The sequence below is a fragment of the Marmota flaviventris genome, chromosome 7 (assembly GCF_047511675.1).
Source record: "Marmota flaviventris isolate mMarFla1 chromosome 7, mMarFla1.hap1, whole genome shotgun sequence".
Lineage (NCBI taxonomy): Eukaryota > Metazoa > Chordata > Mammalia > Rodentia > Sciuridae > Marmota > Marmota flaviventris.
The window spans coordinates 74,880,889-74,901,218 of record NC_092504.1 but is presented as its reverse complement, the minus strand read 5'-3'; the positions used below and the strand labels follow the sequence as shown (position 1 = coordinate 74,901,218).

At 36.6% G+C, this 20,330-nt stretch overlaps 2 long non-coding RNA genes across 2 annotated transcripts; both read right to left on the bottom strand.

Moving 5' to 3' along the window:
* Window positions 1–10,174: 10,174 nt before the first annotated feature.
* LOC139706525 (uncharacterized) lies at window positions 10,175–11,520 on the bottom strand. Its single transcript, XR_011708144.1, has 3 exons — window positions 11,455–11,520; window positions 10,784–10,898; window positions 10,175–10,235 (listed from the first exon to the last, which is right to left on the bottom strand). It is a non-coding gene; the product is annotated as an uncharacterized lncRNA (long non-coding RNA).
* A 4,902-nt stretch (window positions 11,521–16,422) lies between these two features.
* LOC139706524 (uncharacterized) lies at window positions 16,423–19,741 on the bottom strand. The gene is made up of 3 exons (XR_011708143.1): window positions 19,719–19,741; window positions 16,690–16,749; window positions 16,423–16,449 (listed from the first exon to the last, which is right to left on the bottom strand). It is a non-coding gene; the product is annotated as an uncharacterized lncRNA (long non-coding RNA).
* Window positions 19,742–20,330: the final 589 nt, after the last annotated feature.

Genomic DNA, 20,330 nt, shown 5'->3' with positions numbered 1-20,330 from the left:
GGAACTGGAAGTGGTATATTCTGACAAGGAAGTTGTTTCCATTTTGTTCATGTCTCCACACTCTCTGAGGCTAAATTTAAAGATGATGAACTAATTAATCTACTGGAGGAAATTTCAAGGCAACAAATCATTGGGACTGTGGCATAGTTATTGCTGGTAGCTTTTAGCCATATTTTTAGTGAGAAATGGCAACAAGAAGCAGAAAAGAAACATTTAAAAATTTTCTGTTTGGCCAGAAAAACACTTGTAAAACTGCAAGTAAGGAATGTGTGGTTGCTGAAGAAATCGGAGCCTTTAAAGAGAAACCAATGCTTCATGGAGAAAAAAGGAAAGATGTTTAAAGGTGTAAAAATTATAACTAGTTTGAAAGACTCTGCTTTGAGAAGAGAGTCCTGGGTTACATTGCAGGCACAGGGCGACCTAGAAACTTGTCCTGCCAGGACTCATTTCACTGTCCAAGCACTCAGTAGCTGCTACAGCTATTGCTCCAGCAGACCCAGCTACTGTTCCTATAGGCAGTGGGCCTTGGTGTCATCTGTGTTGTGCCAGTTTTAAATAATGCAGAATTCTGAAGTAGGGGGTTCATGAAAATTTTTACCCAGATTTCAAAGGAAGGCCTGGGAGATAGCAATCTGTGTCAAGGTTGCAGTCTCTGCAGGCAGCCCCTGAGAGTGTGATGTGAGACTCTGTGAGAGGAAGCTAAATCAGTAATGGAGTTGCCAGGACTAAGAGATGCCATGAACCATGGAATGTCTGCCGAAGAAGGATATATGCAATGAACAAGGCTTTTTTGGAGGCTGTTTATTCCCTTTTGGAATGGAAATGTCTACTCTGTTCCATTGTATATTAGAAACATGTAACTTACCTATTAGTATATATATGGGCCCATAGCTAAGGTGTTACCATGTGTCTCACAGAATACTTTGGATTTAGAGTTTTGAGAAATGTTGGAATTGTTAAAGACTAGAGGAAATTGTAAGACTGAATGCATTTTTCATTATGAGATGGACATGAGCCTTTAGGGGTTGGGGCAGAATATTATGGTTTGGATATAAAGTATACACTTTAAATACTTAAATACTAAAGAATTTAAGACTTGGTCTCCAATATACAGAGATGGAGCTTTTAAGAAATTATTTGATTATGAGGGCTCTAACTTCCTCAGGAAACTAATTCATTTCATGGAATAATAATTAGAATAGATTACTTAGAAGTGAGACCTAATTTGAAAAAAATAGGTCACTGGGTTCATGCCCTAGAAGGATTTATTTTGTCCCTAACCCATTTCCTCTCCTTTCCTCTCCCCTTCCCACCTTTCCTTCTCATTCTCTCCCTCCTCTTTCTCCCCTTCTTCTTTTTCTTCTCTCTCTCTCTCCCTATCCTTCCCTCCCTCTTTTCCTTCCTCCCTCCCCCTCGCTCCCCCTCCCTCCCTCATTCCCTCCCCCCCTTCCCTCCACCACACCCTTACACCATTTTTCTGCCTCACCTCAGGCCCAAAGTAATGAAGCCAGTAGACTTTGGACTGAAACATCTAAAACTTGAAGCCAAAAACCATCATACTTTTTGTAATTAGTTTTTCTCAGATATGTGTTATAGGAATGAAGAGCTAACCCACACAATCACTGGGAAGCAGTACAGCCACAGGACCAGTAAAAACACTCTCACACACATATGCTGCCATATGAAAAAAAAAAATGTTTGGCAACAAAGTGATCAAGGATGTTTTAGAGTGGTAGAACCTGAGGTAAATTTATACAAAGATCAAACAGCACTCCCATCAATACCTCTGTTCTCTCCCAGAATTCCAAGAATGAAGGATCTAGTGCATGAAAAAGTCAACCAAACCTGCTGATGCAAAGTATTCCAAAGCCTTCTGTGCAGGACCTTGGTACAATAGTTTTCCTGAGGCCAATAAGGTGAGGCTGTCAAAGAGCTTGAAGATGGAATACCGAGGGTGATTAATGGTAAAGATGATTGTTGGTCCCTGCTCAGAAATCCTAATTCAAAAGAGGGAAGATAATGAATCATTACACATCTGAACCTTGCCCTTCCTAATAAAACAGTTTATTATTACCACTAAAACAAGAGTTCAAAGTTCAACTTCATTTTCTCTTATAGTCTTATCACCTATTCTTATGTTACCTACATGACCTGGGGAATCTAAATTCAATATTTTTTTTTTTTATATTTTTCTACTTGTAGTTGGACACCATACTTTTATTTATGTATCTTTTGGGTTTCTTTTTTTAGTTGTTGATAGACATTTATTTTTTAATATATGGTGCTGATGATTTAACCCAGTGTCTCATTTATGCCAGGCAAGTGTGCTATTGCTGAACCATAGCCTCATTCCTAATTTAATGTTTTTATTAGTACTAAATTGTTAGAAATTAACTTTAATATGCAATTTAAAAATTAAACATGTTATCATTCTTTATTATTTCAACAACACTGCAACTCAAAAAAAATTCATGATGGGCTGGAGATATAGCTCATCAAAAGTGCTTTCCTAGCATATGTAAGACCCTGGGGTTCATACCCAGGTACACACACACAAAAAAATCAAGATTTTTGCGCACCTTAGTAATTATTATGAAAAAGTAGTAATTATTATGGGCTTTGTATCTTTAATAATAACAACTAAGGGAATTTTTTATTTGCTTGTTTTGAAAGAATTGTTCATATACATTATTAATATTCTTTGTGTTCTAAACAGGATTTAACTTGGCAGCATTTATAGTCAGTTTTTTCCTTGGAAGAATTTTGCAGTGTTTATAAGTACCATAACAGCAATTAAAATACATAATCAAGATAAATAAAAAAGATGATTCTTACCAAGAAAAATAAAAAATAAAAACATTAGGCTTCTGAAAAGATGGTACATCGACAGTCTAGAATTTACTATAAGGCTTATTAAAAATACAGATGCCTGGACAGTACTCCTAGACACTGAATTAGAATTTCTGAGGATGATACAGGGAGTCCATATTATTAACAAGCTGTCCAGGCAACCTACAAGTATAATCAAGTTTGAGAAGTAGTAATAGAGTAAATATTAAGACAACAGTCTGGGCTGGGGATGTGGCTCAAGCAGTAGGTAACACGCTTGACTGGCATGCGTGGGGCTCTGGGTTCGATCCTCAGCACCATATAAAAACAAAATAAAGATGTTGTGTTCACCAAAAACTGAAAAATAAATACTAAAAAATTCTCTCTTTCTCTTCTCTCTCTCTTTAAAAAAAAAGACAATAGTCATACAAATAATTCTCATTGATGATTTGTCTTCTATCGCTTTAGGATTAGTTTTCCTTTTTTCTACCTTGATAAAACAATGAACATTCTGAAGTATGTACTATGAGATTGCTAAATGCTTTAGAAATTACTTCATTTGAATTTTCACACTATTGTAATAAGGTAGTTTCAATATTATAATTTCATAACTTTTAACAGGAAAAGCTTAAAAGTTAAGTGAATACCCACTAAGTCACAATTATGAAGAAGTAAGGCTATGATTCTATCTCTGGTTTAATTTGTGGTAGAAATAGTGTTAAAAGGCCATTTCACATGAGTTATTACTATGGATGCAAAAAATAAAGGTAAAAATGTTCAAAGTAGATATTTAAAATGTTTATGAGCCAGGTGTGGTGGTATGTGACTATAATCTCAGCTAGGCAGGAGGTTGAGGCAGGAAGATTTCAAGTCTGAAGTTAGCCTAAGCCACTTGGTGTACCTCTGTCCCAAAATAAGAAGTAAGAAGGTCACAGGATCAGTGGTAGAGCACACTGAGGTTCAATCCTGAGAGCAACAACAACAACAAAACTTTAGAAGACCCACTTCAATCTACAAATTTGATTAGTTCCTAGTATAGTTTAGTGCCCAAGGGTGCTCTGCCTCAAAAGCGATTTGGGCAAGAAGACCAAAAATTTCAATTGAATGTGGAATATATATAGCTAAGGGTTCCCTGTAGAGGCTAACAACCTAGGCTAAAGATGATACAAGTGGAACATCAAATGGACCAACAGGACTCAGCTAAGAAAAGGATACTCCTGGTCAAAGAAACTCAGTGTTACAAAGCAAGAGGTGTGTTTATATATATCTGAGAGACAGTGACTTGGTATTAAATGAATAAGGTAACTAAAGAGACTACACAAAGAGAATGACAAGCCTAAGATTGGCCCTTCTCTCAGAAACTGGAACTGTATTCAGTAGACATCATTGAGCTGGTAGACAACTAGAAGCAGGAAGCAGAATTGTATGAGAGCCCTGCTACTCAAAGTGTGATTGGATGGGCAGTGGCATTAGTATCAGTATCTCCTCTTAGAGCCCCCTAGGGAAAATCCTGGGCTCCACCTCAGACTTAAAGAAACAGAATCTACATTTTAATCAGACCCCAATTGATGACTGTGCATAGCAGGGCTTGATCTCTGCAAGAGGCAGGATGCTTGAATGCTACCCAGTAAAAAAACATAAAGGACATAGTTACAATATTCTGTATCAATTCATCATTGTCTAATGAACACTGTCAGCAGAGCTGTAGACAATAAAAAAAAATTCCTGGGTATGTTCTATAAAGGTACCCGAACTCCAGGCCCATAACCTGGCATCTTCATTTATACGTAAGTTGACATCTAGAGCATAAGATATTTAAACAAACAGCCATCTTTGCATAGTCCTGTTTTTTCTCTCCTATCAGAAACTTTCTTACGAGTGTATGGCCATCAGAGAAAGCAAGGTAAGTACTAGGGGAAGCCATGAAGGTGGTGTGTCAGGCACCTTAAAGTATGAAGTAGAGAGGTTTCCAGAGGTAGGAGACAAAGATATAGCCCAGAGCAAGTGGCAGACTGGTTGCATTAAACAATTAAATCATAGACAGACCAAGTAAGTGAATATACTGAAATAAAAGGAGTCACATCTCTCATGGTCTGAAGTGACTTGCAAAGGCTGAAAGGGAAAGAACTAAAAATGACACAGAGGTATTGGACTGGAAATAAAAATAATAATATGAACTCATGGGTATCTAAATATATACTCATAAACAGTAATAATTACAGAAGTATGTTTACATGTTTTTATAATATATATATACACAGAGAGAGAGAGAGACAGAGAGAGAGAGAGAGAGAGAGAGAGAGAGAGAGAGAGAGAGAGAGAGAGAGAAAGTAGGACTGAAAATATTGCTCAGGTGTAGAGTAAGTGCTTAGCAAATATGAGGCCATGGATAGGAACCCTGCCACACACAATAAAAACCCCACTACACACATACACACACACACACACACACACACACACACACACACACACACCTGTATACACACATATAAAATTCATGCAGGGCCAATGTTTCCAAATAAAATAGAATATATTTCCATATTTTATATAAACACATACAGTAGGCCTAGGTACGCCTACTGAAGATCTAAAAGCAATGCCACTCCAATAGCAGTGAGCACAATAGCAACCACATTTTGGTTTCTTAATATTAATTAAACCAGAACAAACTACATCCATCCACAAATAGCGAACTCAGGAAAAGTGCAACATAAAAATGAAACATCACAGTGACTACAAAGTAAAGAAATGATGGAACAATGATCAGGGAGAGGTCAAAAGAACACACAGACCATTGAAAAGCCATCCCCTAGTCAAATCAGGATCAATTTAATCATTAAAACAGTGAAGAAAAGCAGATTCCAACCCATTGCATCACACAGAAAATGAACAGGGGAAAAACTCTTCCTTAGATAAAATGTCAACAATTACTTGTTAGGCAACTACCACAAGAACAGGAGTTATTAGCTTACGCTAAAATTGGTGGGTGAGACTTGAGGAGGAACACAATCTTGGTATAATAGGCAATTATCTTCCCGGAAAAAAAATACTAATCTACTCTAAAGAAGAAAAGTACTTTCCCAGCAGAGAAGCCCAGCAGACCCCAACATAATAAAATGAGGGAAGTTCACACCACCTATGAGACTGGAATCTGCTCATGGAACATAGGGATGGATCCGGTAGAGGGTCACCCCATGAAATCCACCAAGACTTGCAAGGGCATGACGGACAGGAAAGGACTGTGGAACTCACACAGATTATCAAACAAACCAAAACAGGAAAGCCAGAAAAGACATGTTTCAGTGAAGAATCCCAAGGCACTGCAGGAAACAGACACTACAGGGGAAGCTGATGACATGTGAGTAGAGTCAAAGCACTGGATGGTTGTGAAGTCACCACTGTCAACTTCCTTACCTGAAGGCTGGTGTATTGGAATGCCCTTGCCTCTTGGAATTTACACTGGGGAGAATTTACCAGAGATGGAGCATGAGGTCAGAAAAAAACTTAACACAGGTGGAACATAGATGGAGGAAGAGGCGAGAAAATGCAGTAAAATAGAAGTTAGGGAATCCAAGTGAGGGAACTGGGAATTTTTTTTTTTCTTTAAACTTTTCTTGGAACTTTCCTGTCAGTTTGAAATAATTTTTTATAATTTTAAAGAAGATGTTCAAAAATTAATCTTAAAAATTTCTCCTATTACATTCCTGCCAGTCTCCTTTCTTGATAGAAATGAATGACTTTTTTCCCATTGTTCTACTTTTCCAGGCCCCCACTTAGGATTCATAACAGGCCAAGTCCATTTCCTAAGCTGATCCAGTTGGTTCCACCTTCAAAAAAGACCCAGAACCCATGCTTTTCTTACCACCTGACCACCAGCATCCTAGTAGGACAGGGCCTACTTCTGCAGCTATTTCTTGGTGTCCTTCATTCACCTTGGCCTCATTGTGCAGTCAATGCTTACACTCTCAAAATGTCCCTGGACCTTAGCAGCACAAAATATGTCTCACAGGGGCCAATGAGGTCTATGTAATCTGTCCCAAGCCCAACTTTACTTTACATCATTTCTAATTGGCTGAATTGTGGCCTCTCCAAAACTGATATGTTAAAGTCCTAACACCCAGCACCTCAGAATGTGGCTACCTCTGGAGAGTCTTTAAAGAAGTCACTAAGATTAAAGAAGGTCATTAAGTGGCGACTCATCTGACTGTGTCTATTGAAGGATCCAAGAAGAAACAACTTGTAGACACCTTGATCTCAAATTCCAGCTTTTAGAGCTGGAAGAAAAGTAGTATCTGTTACTCATCCCATAGCCTGTGGTCTTGTTATAAGAGTCTAGCAGCCAACCTGCACTGGGTTCTGTCCCTCTGGCTTTTCTGATGCTCCACACACATCAAGCATCAAGCATGCTGTGCCTCAGGGCCACTGGCTGCTCCTTCCAACCAAAACTCTCTGCTGACAGAAAGAGCAGGACTCACTCTGTAACAGGTCTCTCATCACATACTTGTGGTCCTCCATGACTATCCTGTTTTTTTAAAACAATTTCTCACTCCCTTCATGGCCATTCTTCCCCAAGTTGTTCATTCATTTTTCTTAATAACACTTCTTTGTTCCTTGACTATTTCTCTTTAAGAAGAAAGGAAAGAATTCTGCTCTTCACTTCTGAAACCCTGGCACCCTGAACCCCTGGTACACAGAAGTTATCCAATTGTAAATAAATAAAAGAACAATGTTCCTACAGTATTTACCATTTCAGGAGCAAAAGGACAGTATTTGCTGTGCTTATATGTAAACCAGTTGTTGGTCGATCCAAGAACAAGATGGGAGGATCAGTAATCTGCTCCATTGCTATACTGGTCATTTTTTTCTCTCTTCTAGATAAAACCTAAAACACAGATTATTACATTCAACAAGAACCACTATGGTCACCACCATAGTGAATTAACTTCATTTGGTGGATTAACTTCAGTCCTACAAGATACTCTTTCTCTATTACCCTCATTATTCTGAACAAGAAATAAATGGACACCTGAAAGGAGAAGGAGGTCTCTATTTGAAGAGATAAGTACCTGGAGGCTAATGGCAGAGGATCCAAGTGGCTGGACCTGATATGAAGCTCATACTTTTAACATTCTGTATATTCCTCACCAAGTCAAAGGTTTAAAGACAGTGAGTAACAAAACTAAAAGATATGGACCTGACACAGTGAAACCACAGTCTAAAACAGGACATAAAGCTAGGAGATGAAAAAGGAAAACACCTTGAGTATTCTATTAGTCTTCTAACAACAACCCCCCTTCTCCCCCCCCACACACACTTCATTGCTTCTGACAAAAGTTCCTGAGTGGACTTACAAGAAAAGAGTACACTTGAAGCCAGGAGAGCTCACGTTCTGCTATACCACATAAGCACTTTTTAATTCCCATAATATTTCCTAAATTGATACCATCTACACCCTAACTCAATACAGAATTCCCAATTAATCATTTCAGATAAAAGCAGGAGGTGGAATAGTCCGTAGGTACCTGGTTCAAACTTTTCAACCAGTCAATATCATTGCGTGTGCTAAGAGGACTAGAATAGTTCTGGGGAGAAAGGCAGTAGGGAACAACTCTCAAATGAAGAGACTCCACTGAGAAATAATCAAATGCAACTCACAACCCTTGATTGGGAACTTTGAATAACTGAGCTTTAAAAAGACATCTGAAGACAATTTGGGAAATGTGGATGAATACTGTTTGACATAGTTGATGATATGAGGATACAATGTTACTCTTCATTTTGTTAGTTGGTAATGGCTTTGTGGTAGGTAGGCAAATGTCCTTTTTTCCCAATGCATATAAGTATTTTGGGGTGAAATATCATACAAATTTGTATATAATGGTTCCGTAAGACAGAGTTGTAATAATTATGGGAGATGTTAACAATTGAGAAATCAAGGTGAACAGTACTAGTAATTATATTAACTTCCATATAATTAACATAATAATGATACATACTAAACATAATGTATAATATATAAATAATACAGCGTACATATAATATATAGCTAATATATTAATTACCCCCAAATCACATCATTATAGTAATCAGACCATCTTCTCTAGATTTCTGTTATGTTCAAAATATCATAAAAACTAAAACTATAGAAAATTATTTGATTCTATTAGATTATGTTAATTATAAGAAATCAAAAACAGCCTTTACATATGTTCCCCAGAAATCCAAGCAAGTAACTAAGGACAATGAGTGCTTAATGGTAAAGAACAGAGTATAAAAAAAAAAAAAAAGTACCAAACTGGAATGACAGGATCAAATAAATAAAGAGAGCCAAAGACAAGAAAATCAATACTCAGTAATCAAAAATAAGTAGCATCACAGGACTATTTTTCCAAATAAAACACTTCACATAAAGCCTATCAGCAAGTATAATAGGAAGTAGCAGTCAATAGGATGCTCCACCCACATTCTTCATTTTTTTAGGAGTGAAGATCAGGGACTTCATTCAGAGACACTACATTATAAAAATCTCATTATCACAAACAGCTCCAAATATCTGCTCAGCAAACACTCCATGTGGAGCAGTAAACTGTAAAGTTCAATCATTCTCTCCATGAACCTGCATAACCCAAAAAAGGTTGAGTTACTTAGTCCATTCTATTACTCTTGCCCATAAACATACTTCTCAAACCTAAGAGTCTGGTAGGTGAGTCTAGAAATACATATTGGCAGAAAAAAAATGGGAATGAGGAGAGGATAACAAAAAGAACTGCCAAAGATAAGCTATAGAAAAAATTAGTAGCAATGCAAATTAGAAGTCAGTCCTACTGTGATCAAATATAATTCTGGAAGTCAAATTACAGACAAGTCATATATACAAAGAAATAATACCTGGAACTTGTCCTTTATCAATTCCAGAAATATGCCTCAAAAAAGCCATGAAACAAAGGTCCCAAGAAGAACAGAAGGAAAAGAGCAGTGAAAGTCAGGAAGAGAAAAACAGGAAGAAGAAAAGTTAGTGCAAAGACATCAAATGAGCCCTGACTACAGCAATGAGACAACACTCCACTCCAGGAATTCCACCATCTTTAAGATTGTTTCTCCAGCTTCATTTCCACCTTCACAATAGCTATGTAGTCATTTTTCTTATCATTATGGAAAACAGCCACACATGTCATAAGAAACTTCTGATTAAGGTCACACTGTCCACACAGGGAGGTCTGCTTTCCTGGCTACAATTCTACCAGTTTTTTTCACATTACCTTGGAATCAGCTACTTCACTTAGATATAATCCTCAATGACCTTGTTGATCCTCTCATTTTTTCATGATTTGTCATAGTTGTTGGAAGCCGAAGAGGTGCTGAGAACTGCAAATTTTCTCTGTCAGGGTGTTCATCAGGACATTATTCTGAAGGGAAATACAATTTTAATGAGTCATACTGAGTCTTTTCTTAGACTATCCCTCTAGTATATGTAACTCAATAGATGAAAATAACAAACCCAAGGAAATGCTGTAGTTAATGCTGTGTTTTCAACTCTGCTAACTACAGAGACTCCATACACAGACAGCTGCAGAGCCCAGGGAGGAATTTCAACACCCATCTGAACATCCAAGTGGAGCACAAGGAAGTATGATATGACTACTGGCAGACACATTCAAGTATGTTCTCAGGAAGGAAAAGAGGCAGGAGGGCAAAAACAGATATCAGCAGACCCTTCTGAAAATGATACAAGTAGAATTGATATCCATGTCCTACAGAGGTCATATTCCAGGTCCTCTCTGCCTTTCCATTTAACTCCACCCTTTTCTAATAGGAAATTATGAGAAGCAGATGTAAGAAAAGTTGATTCTATGAGTATGTCACATAATCAACTGGAAGCAAAATAAACTGCAAACCAAGGCATTTGCCTATATAGAAACGCATGAAAACTAAAAGTAAACCAACTAATACTTACTTGAACCACATAACCTGAATGATATTTGAAATTGGCAGGTCGAGGTTCTCCATTGATCAAAACATCTCCAGATAATCCACTTGGGTCTTTCCTTGCAGCTAAAATGTTTAACAACCTACAAAAAGACAAAAATGGTGAGGTTTTTTTTTCCCCTTCAATACAGGCAACCTCTCTCAGCTACTGTTAGTTCAAATTCTGTTCAAGCTATAAAATTAACTAATCAAGAGATATATGACTTAACTAAAACTTAGTACATGTGTGTTTGTGTGCTTCTGTGTGTGTGTCTGTGTGTATGTGTATGTGTGTTTACATTCAAATCCTCACCTTCCTTTTCATTTGTGCTATAAGAAAGCATAGAAATATAAAAGCAAGGCAAATTTTGCTTATCCTGCATTGACCTCCCAAAGGACCTTCCTGTCCATCTGACATTGGTGGATCCAACCCAGGAAATGTGCTCTTTTATCTAAATGTGTCTTCAATTATTCCTATGTTCCATCTCCCCACATTTAATATTATTCCCTTCTTATTCTTCCTCATTAGCTCATAATAGGTTCGACAGGTGTACCTCAACCACTTTATGATGCTGTATTAGTAAGACTGATAAAAGTTATTTCTAAAAGCACATTGAAACTACAAAAAGAAAGCTGACTTATAATTTCTGTTATACTCACAAAGACTTGTTTTGACCTTTGGGTACCATAATGGCGTTGAGACCAGGTTTCATGATTCCACTGAAACCCAAAAGCAAAAATGAGTAATTATTCAATTTTAAACAAAGTTCTATTGAATTAGGATCTATGTCAAATACAGTTAAGGAAATTTCATGAAATTGCATCAGATTCTCATTAACATCTCTTAATTATTTTTTTAAAAAAGAAGCAGGAAATTACTTACTGAAAATTGGTATATTCTGACTGAACAGAACTTAGTTACATTCCTACCTGTGATGTTATACTCACATAGTGTGTCAGTCATTTATATTAGACTTGCCCTTCCCCTTCCTTTCTTAATAGGAATACGATGGATGTCCTAGGAGTAGGGCAACAGACACCAGAATCTGGGAATACAGGATGGGAAGCAGTAAGAGAGTAGAGAGGAAAAGTTGTAGGCAGTGAAGAAGCTTATATGAGAAAATAAAAGAACTGAACAAATCAGTAATTACATTAAGACTATGAAGAGGCATTTTTTCACTGTTTTTAAATAGACTTTTTAAAAAATACATTTTTTAAACATGGAAAATGTGTGAAGAATCTACAGTGCTAGATTGGAATTGGTGCATTAATTAGAAGTAATAGATTTTAATCTACACAATAGTTATAGAAGAGTATAGATGGAAGGGTGCTGAGGAACCATCTGCCATCCACCACTCCACTTACCCCTCCTGGACAGAACCACAACCTCATGCACTTGCATAAGGGATTCAGTTTTATTTTTTTTAAACAAAGTTATATATATATATATATATATATATATATATATATATATATATATATACACACACACACACACACACACACAAACATATATATATATATATATATATATATATATATATATATATATATATATATATATATATATATATATATATGTTTGTGTGTGTGTGTGTGTGTGTGTATGCATGTTCATGCATATGTATATTCTCTAGGCATGTCCACTGAGGTGGTTTAATTCTAATGACACATGAATAGCAATGAGCATTCTAAACACTCAGATGATGGTTTATAAATACCATTCTCCACAATTCCACAAAATGAACATCAGCTGATTCTGGCCTAGGGTCAGTGCACAGTTTGGATTTTTTTTTTTTTCTGTAAGAGGATTAAACCTAGGGACTCATCCATGATAAACCAGCACTCTATAATTGAGCTACAGATTCAGCCTTTTTAAAATTTTACTTTGATACAGGGTCTTTCTAAATTGTCCAGTGTGGACTTGAATTGTGATTCTCCTGTTTTGGTGTCCTGAATAACTAGGATTACAGGTATATGCCTCAACCTCAAAAGTGTATGGAACTTCTAGCTATAACAAGAAAATACTCAAAGAATGAAAGAATAAGTCAAAACAGTGAAGGAGGAAGGGAACTCAAATTGAATGTTCTCCCACTGACTAAGTTCAGACCAAGAGAAGTATCAAGATAAATAACAATAATACTACATTACCACTAAGTGTTATTGAAAGAGGAATCCTTGACTATTGTCAATAGAATAAATTAAAGAGGAAATGGTAAACTGAAGCTTTTTCCTCTTAGTTTCATGCAACTTATGAGATAATGGAAATAAGTCACCCTTTGGTAACTATCATAATTTCTGATCTAGACAGGAGTCATGAATGGGAGCTGAAGCTGGTGAGTTGGACTATAATAAGGTGCAAGATTCTGTATTAATGTCAGAGCACCACCCTTCACAATAGTAATGAAGTGTAAAGAGGAAAATGGTGACACTGTGGTGAAATCTGGCAGACAGATGCATGACCAGGTGATCAATTTTAACATCACCTGGAGTGGGATGGAATTAGAAGGTACCAGTCTGGATGAACCTGAAGAAACATGATGTGGTGAGGAGCACAGTGATGGGCAGCCCTCAGAACCACTCCTGCCTTCATTCTGAGGATACCTGTCTCCTCAGCTGCTGCCAGACAACAAATGAGTGATTATACAGGAGAGGGTCCATCTTTCTAGAAAGTAAGGCTGAAAGAGCTAGGGATAGAAAATGATCATGTGAACAGTCTGCTCTCAAATGATTCCCAAAATTCACTAGTAAAAATGGATGAAAAAGGAGACACAGTAGGGCCAGGCACAGTGGCATGCACCTGTTATCCCAGTGGCTTGGGAGGTGGAGGCTGGAGGATGTCAAGTTCAAAGCAAGTTTCAGCAATTTAGTGATGCACAAAGCAATTCAGTGAGACTCTGTCTCTAATAAAATACAACATAAGGCTAGGGATGTGGCTCAATGGTTAAGTGCCCCTGAGTTCAATTCCCAGTACCGCCCCCCCCCAAGAAAGAGACACAGTGATGGGAGTAAACAGTGGAATTCACCTGTTTAGGATTTCTTAACCAACACAAGAGAGACAAGAAGCAGGCATGACAGCAGGTATTGCCAGAGAAGAGTTCCAATCCTGCACAGAGCCCTTGAGCTCAGCCCATGAACCCTCAGATCCTCACCATTTTTCTCTCAGGCACACCCCAATACTGTCTACCCAACCCTGTCACTTCCTTGTCTTCTGAAAGATGTTAGGCACTACTGACAGTAAAGACCACAGATGCATACAAAATGTCAAGAAAACAGGTCAAACACCTGATTTTATATAGAGCTACAACCATACCAGGACTCTTATAACCACATTCCCAGCCTTGGAGAGTCAGAAAAAGTTGCTTGCTTACACTAGGAGTAGTTATTTCCTCTAGTAAAAAAACAAAACAACAACAACAAAAAAAAAAAAAAAAAAAAAAACAAGAAACAAGTGTTGCCAGGGCAAATCCAAATTCATTTCCCCTCATGATTATCTCACAAAACTCTTGTCAGCTTTTTATTTGTCAATTCTATCTAATCATTAGAGGGAAGCACAGTTCTCTAGCAATCAGACAAACATTAACAACCCTAATGGCCAGCATCTTTGACAAAATACAATTTTGAAAGACAAATTATAGGAAAGTTAAACATACAAAGCAATAATCCTTGGATTCTTGTCATTTATCGATTCCAGAAATATACCTCAAAAAAGTCATGGAACAAAGGCCCCAGGAGGAAGAGAAAAACAGCAGTTAATAGCAGGAAGAGAAACAGGAAGAAGAAGGGTTAGTTCAAAGACATCAAATGAGCCATGACTTAACAATGAGGGTGGAAAGGGTCCTGTGAGGAACACTCCCCACACCAGACCACACTCCATTCCTAGGATACAACCATTATTAAGAGTATTTTTCCACTTAATTTCCACCTTCATAGTGTGTAAGTAGTCATTGTTCTCATCATTACAGAAAGCAGCCACTTTTGACCCCACACATTTTGGGGAACACACATTTAGGTCACAGCATCTACACAGGAGGTCATCTTTCATGGTTATGATACTATCAGGTTTTTTCACACTACCTTGGAATCTGCTACTTTATCCAGGTTTAAATCTTCAATGACTTTGTTGATCCTATCATTTTTTTCATGATTTGTCATAGCTGTTGGAAGCCGAGGAGCCACTGAGAACTGTAAGTTTTCTCTCACTGTCAGGGTGCCCATCACGGTATCATCCTAAACACAATTTTTTTTTTTGTTATTTTTTGAAGTTAGAAATCAACATTTTCCTTTTACCAAAAAATGTTTTATTTTCACTTTCCATTAGGAAATTGCCAAACATATTCAAAAATAGACAGAATAATATAATAAACTCCACATCTTCAAAATTCAATTTCAGTAATTATAAACTCATGATCAGTGTTGTCTCATCTATAATTTGAAGAAAATTCTAGACATCATAGTACATAGTTCTATATGTATATAAAACATAACCACAATATGATTATCATACCTAAAATTTGTTAGTGATAATATTTAATATCATTTGATTTCCATTCAGTTTTCCCTATTTCATACTTGTTTCTTTACTCTGTAATGATTTTAAATGCTTAATCATAAATCTGCTCCAGGCTGGACTGACTCCTCTCTGGGACTTTGTTTCACTAATCTTCTAAGTTGAGTGTAATTTTCCCTGTACATGTGTCTTCTTTTGTCTCATTTTAATCTCCTCAGTTATATTTCAGTATATGTAACTTAATCCATTATCTATAAAAATAACATAACCAAGGTAAAGTTCAAGCTAATAGTAAAATTTCAACTATACCAATTGCAGTGACCCACATAAAGATAGCTGCAGAGTCCAAGGAAGTCATTTTCATTCTCAATCTGCATGCCGGGTTTGAGCCCAGGTAATCATGCCCACTAGAACCAGATATAGCCAGGTTGCTTTGTACAAGGACTTGCAAACACATCTTCTAGGGGAAGGAAAAAATGCTAGAAGGGTAAAAAGGATAACTGTGAACCCTTTTGTAAATTATACACAAGCCAGAATTGATACCATTGTCCAACAGGGTCATTTTCCAAGTCCGCATTGCTTTTCCATTTAACTCTGAGATGGAAGATTATGAAAGCTGGTGGAATGAATATTGGTTATGTGAGCATGTCACATAAACAACTAGAAGCACAATAAGCTGTAAGTAAAGAGTATTCTCATACAGATGAAACAAAAAAGGCAAATCTACAAATTCTTGCGTGAACCACATAACCCAAATTACATTTGAAATTATCAGATTGAGGTTCTCCATTGATCAAAACATCTCCAGATAATCCAGATGCATCTTTCCTTGCAGCTAAGATATTTAGCAACCTATAAAAGGACATGTATGTTACAGATTTCTCTCCTCCATTATAGGCCATATCTCTCATATTCTGCTAAAGTTAGAAAATTTACTACTCCAGAAATCTGAGGTTTAACTAAAATTATTTATATGTGCATGTGTATGTTTAAATTCTCATCATCTTTTTTGTTGTTACTGTTGTCGTTGTTACAAGAAAACCCAAAAGTATATAAGCAAAGCCATGTTGGCTGATCCAGCACAGTCTTCACAAATGAGCTTCTAGCTGTCTGAATTTGGTGGATCCAGCTCAGGCAATGTGCTTCTTTACCAAAAAAAAAAAAAAAAAAAAAAAAAAAAAATTCTTGTCTTCAATTATTCCTTCAGCTCCATCTTCCCACTTTTATCATTATTCCCTTTCTCCCCTCTCCATTCACTTCTAATATGGCCAACATCACCATATCAATTATTTAGTTATGCCCTAGTAAAGCTTTAAAAATTCATCTTTAAAAATCACACAACAACTACACAGAAGTGGTTGAGACATATTTTCTATTATAATCACAAAGATTTCCCTCGACTTTGGTGTGCCAGAATAGCATTGAGACCAGGTTTCATGATTCCACTGTAAACACAAAAGCATGATGATTTATTGTTCTACTTTAGATGCAGTACTATTTCCTTAGACTCTGCAATGATACACTCAAGGAAGACTGAAAAAATTGCAGACAGAAATCAAGCACCAAATCAAAGAAACTAAACTTAATGGTTAACAGAAGTCTAGTCTACAAAGGATGTTATTATTAGTCAATATTTATAAGAAAGATGGATCAGGTCCCACTAAATTCCTTTCAATTATTCTTTAAACCATGATCCTTTTTGGATAACTATTTCATTTACAATAACCTCAAAAATAAAATAAAGTACTTGGAATTAAATTAACCAAGGAGGGGAAAGACCTCTACAATGATAACTACAGAATGTTGAATAAAGAAACTGAAGAACTTACAAAATAGAAAGACATCCCATATTCTTGGATAGGCAGAATTAATATTGTCCAAATGGCTATACTACCAAATGCAATACACATATTCAATGTGTGTAGGTACCTGCATACATATATTCCCTATGTCTGTCCATTTAGAACGCACAGAGCAATGACACACGAATAGCAATGAGTATTCAAATCACCCAGATGGTGTTTTCTCAATACCATTCTTCACAAAAATAAACACTGGAGGATTCCAGGACTGGGAAGGCAAGTATACAATAAATTTGGAACTTCTTGCTATGCCAAAGAATTAAGAGTGGTGGGATGAGTTAAAAAATAAAAAAGGAACCTGTCTTGAAAAATTTCCTACTGACTAAATCAGCAGCAATAGGAGTATGAAGATAAATAATACTAATTAAGCATTACAATTAAGTGTTATTGTATAGAGTACAAATCCATACTAGACACTGTGATGCACTCCTGTAATCTAAAGACTCCTTATGCAGATGCAGGAGGATTACAAGTTCGAAGCCAGCCTGGAAAACTTAGCAAGATACTGTCTCAAATCAAAATATAAAAGGACTGGGGAAGTAGCTTATTGGTATAGTAACTCTTAGTTCAGTCCCCAGTAAAGGAAATTAAAAAAAAAATACAATCTATTAGTCTATACAGTAACTGAAAGGACAAATGATGAATGAAGATTTTTCTATTACTGGAATGCAAATTATGAGACAATGAAAATAGAAACTCACCCTTTATCAACTATCATAGTGGTTGCTGATCCACACAGGCATCACCACAGTGGAATGAAACTCAAGTTTAATGAAGAACAAGATTCTGGAGTAATATCAGAGTATCACCATTCATATTAATCAAGTCCAAAGAGGAAAATGGTGATCTGATGGTGAAGTTTGATGGACAGCAACATAACCAGGTGTTCAGTTTTAACATCACCTGGAGTGGGATGGGACTAGAAAGTACCAGGTTGGACAAGACTGCAGAGACACGATGTGGTGGTTAGTCACTTATGTGAGGAACACAGTGAAGAGTGATCCTCAGGACCTCTCCTGCCTTCACTCTGAGGATACATCATTTCTTGGTTGGTTCCAGAAAACAATTCAGTGATTATACAGGACAGGAATCATCTTTCTAGAAAGTAGTACTAAAAGAACTACTTCTTTTTAGTAGTGATAAAGGTGTATCATGTGGATAGTGTGCTCTCAAGTCATTACCCAAAACCAGTAGTAACTATGGACACAAATGAGACACAGTGATGGGAGCAAACAGTGCAGTGTGGACAGTTAAGAAATCTGGTGAAAGGGTTATGCACATGCAGCTTTACATCTCAAATTATTTCAAAATAGATAACCAGACCAATCTCTCAAACAGGGTGAAGAATTTTCCTCACAATTATAGGACATCCACACATCTGCTGGAATGGAGAATTTTTTTCATAATATTTTTTAGTTGTCAATGGACCTTTATTCTTTACTGATTTATATTTAGTGCTGAGAATTGATCCCAGTGCCTCATTCATGCAAGGCAAGCACTCTAACATTGAGCTATATACTCAGCCCCCCCCTTTTTTTTTTATAATTTTAGCATTGGTAAGAGAAAGCTCAAATGCTAGATATGGATAAAAACTAAGCAAAATAAAATTCTAAGAAAGTAGGGAAAATTAAGGAATTCTCATGATCAATTTTTGCCTTATTTTCTTCTTAAACAATGAACAGAAAAGCAAAAATCCAAAGAAAAACCAAGATTCTCATGAATTTTCTTGAAATATTGTCATCATTTTCAATAATGATAGTGCTATCCAACACAAACAAACAAAAAATAAGATAATGAGAGTGACCCTTCACACACCAGAGACTATTTGAGTCCAGCAGATAGGAGAAAGTTTGGAAACACTGCAGCCAGAAAAATATGACCTTCTCATGAATAAAAAACCAGAAATGTGAATAAGCATGAAAACCAATGTTTGCTATGTTTGTAACAGTAAAAAAAAAAATAAAAACTTCAAGACTTACTACATTTTATAAGCCTAACAAAGCACAAAACAAAGGCCTCCTCCTTTGTAGAGATGCACACCACTAAGCCATAAACTCAGTGTGAACTCTTGAATAGAGGAGACCCTTAGTATATTGAGTCAGTAGTCTACCAGGTAAAAAAAAGATAAGCAAGAGGAATTGGGAGTGTAGCTCAGGGGGAGAATGATGACCCAGGGAGCACAAAGCCCTGGGTAAAGTCTATAATCCACACTCCTCCATGCTCCAACAAATAAAAAAAAGGGTGGGAGGGATAAAGTGAAGGGCAAGGTAAATATACATTCCCACAGTATGTTTGAACATCTATTCAAATTGCATGTGGTCAATCACATTACTTTCTACAAAAAATCTTGTCAGCATTTCACAAGTCAATTTTAATTCATTAAATGGAATCATTTTATTCCTAGTTTAGTCAAAAGGGATGAAAGCATGTGTCTATACACCAGCACAAAGACTGAAACACAAATGCTCACAGTAACTTATTGGTATTAGGCAAAGCCTGTGAAGCCTGTGATAGGTCATTAAAGCGGTCTTTAAAAAAGTACATATACATACTTGATATTTGATAGTAATTTTTTTCTCAACTGTTCACTTTTTCCTGATAGCAGATGTTATGGAAACTTAACACAGCCCCTTCAGGAAATGTCTTCAGGTCACTGGAGGTCATCTCAGGGAGGTCACTGTTGTTTCTTTGTAAAAATGGGATAAAATCCTGGTCATTACTGGAAGACATCTTGACATATTCTGCCTTTCTGTAGAGGGGGAAACAATGTAAGTTGATAGTCCATATAAATGTAATTGTAAACCCTTGCTAATATATTTAAATCAATTCTGTTTTAAACTGTGCTGCACTAGATTACTTTCTAATTGTCAGCCCACATCACTATGATGAGAACAATCTTTGAATCCATAATGGGAGGAAAAACACCTTTGAATCCTCAATTAGATGAAACACTCAAAATTAGATGCCAAATAATTTCCAGATAATTAAAGAGTACCCAAAACTCATAATGGAGGGAAAAGACAGGTGAGCATTTTATGTGCCTGGCATAGTACTTGAAAACATAGTATGACACAACATACATTGAGGGATAGCCTACACCATCATCATGTGCCACATTTTTTTTAACTTATAACATTGTTATTATGAATAAAAACTTAGTCAAA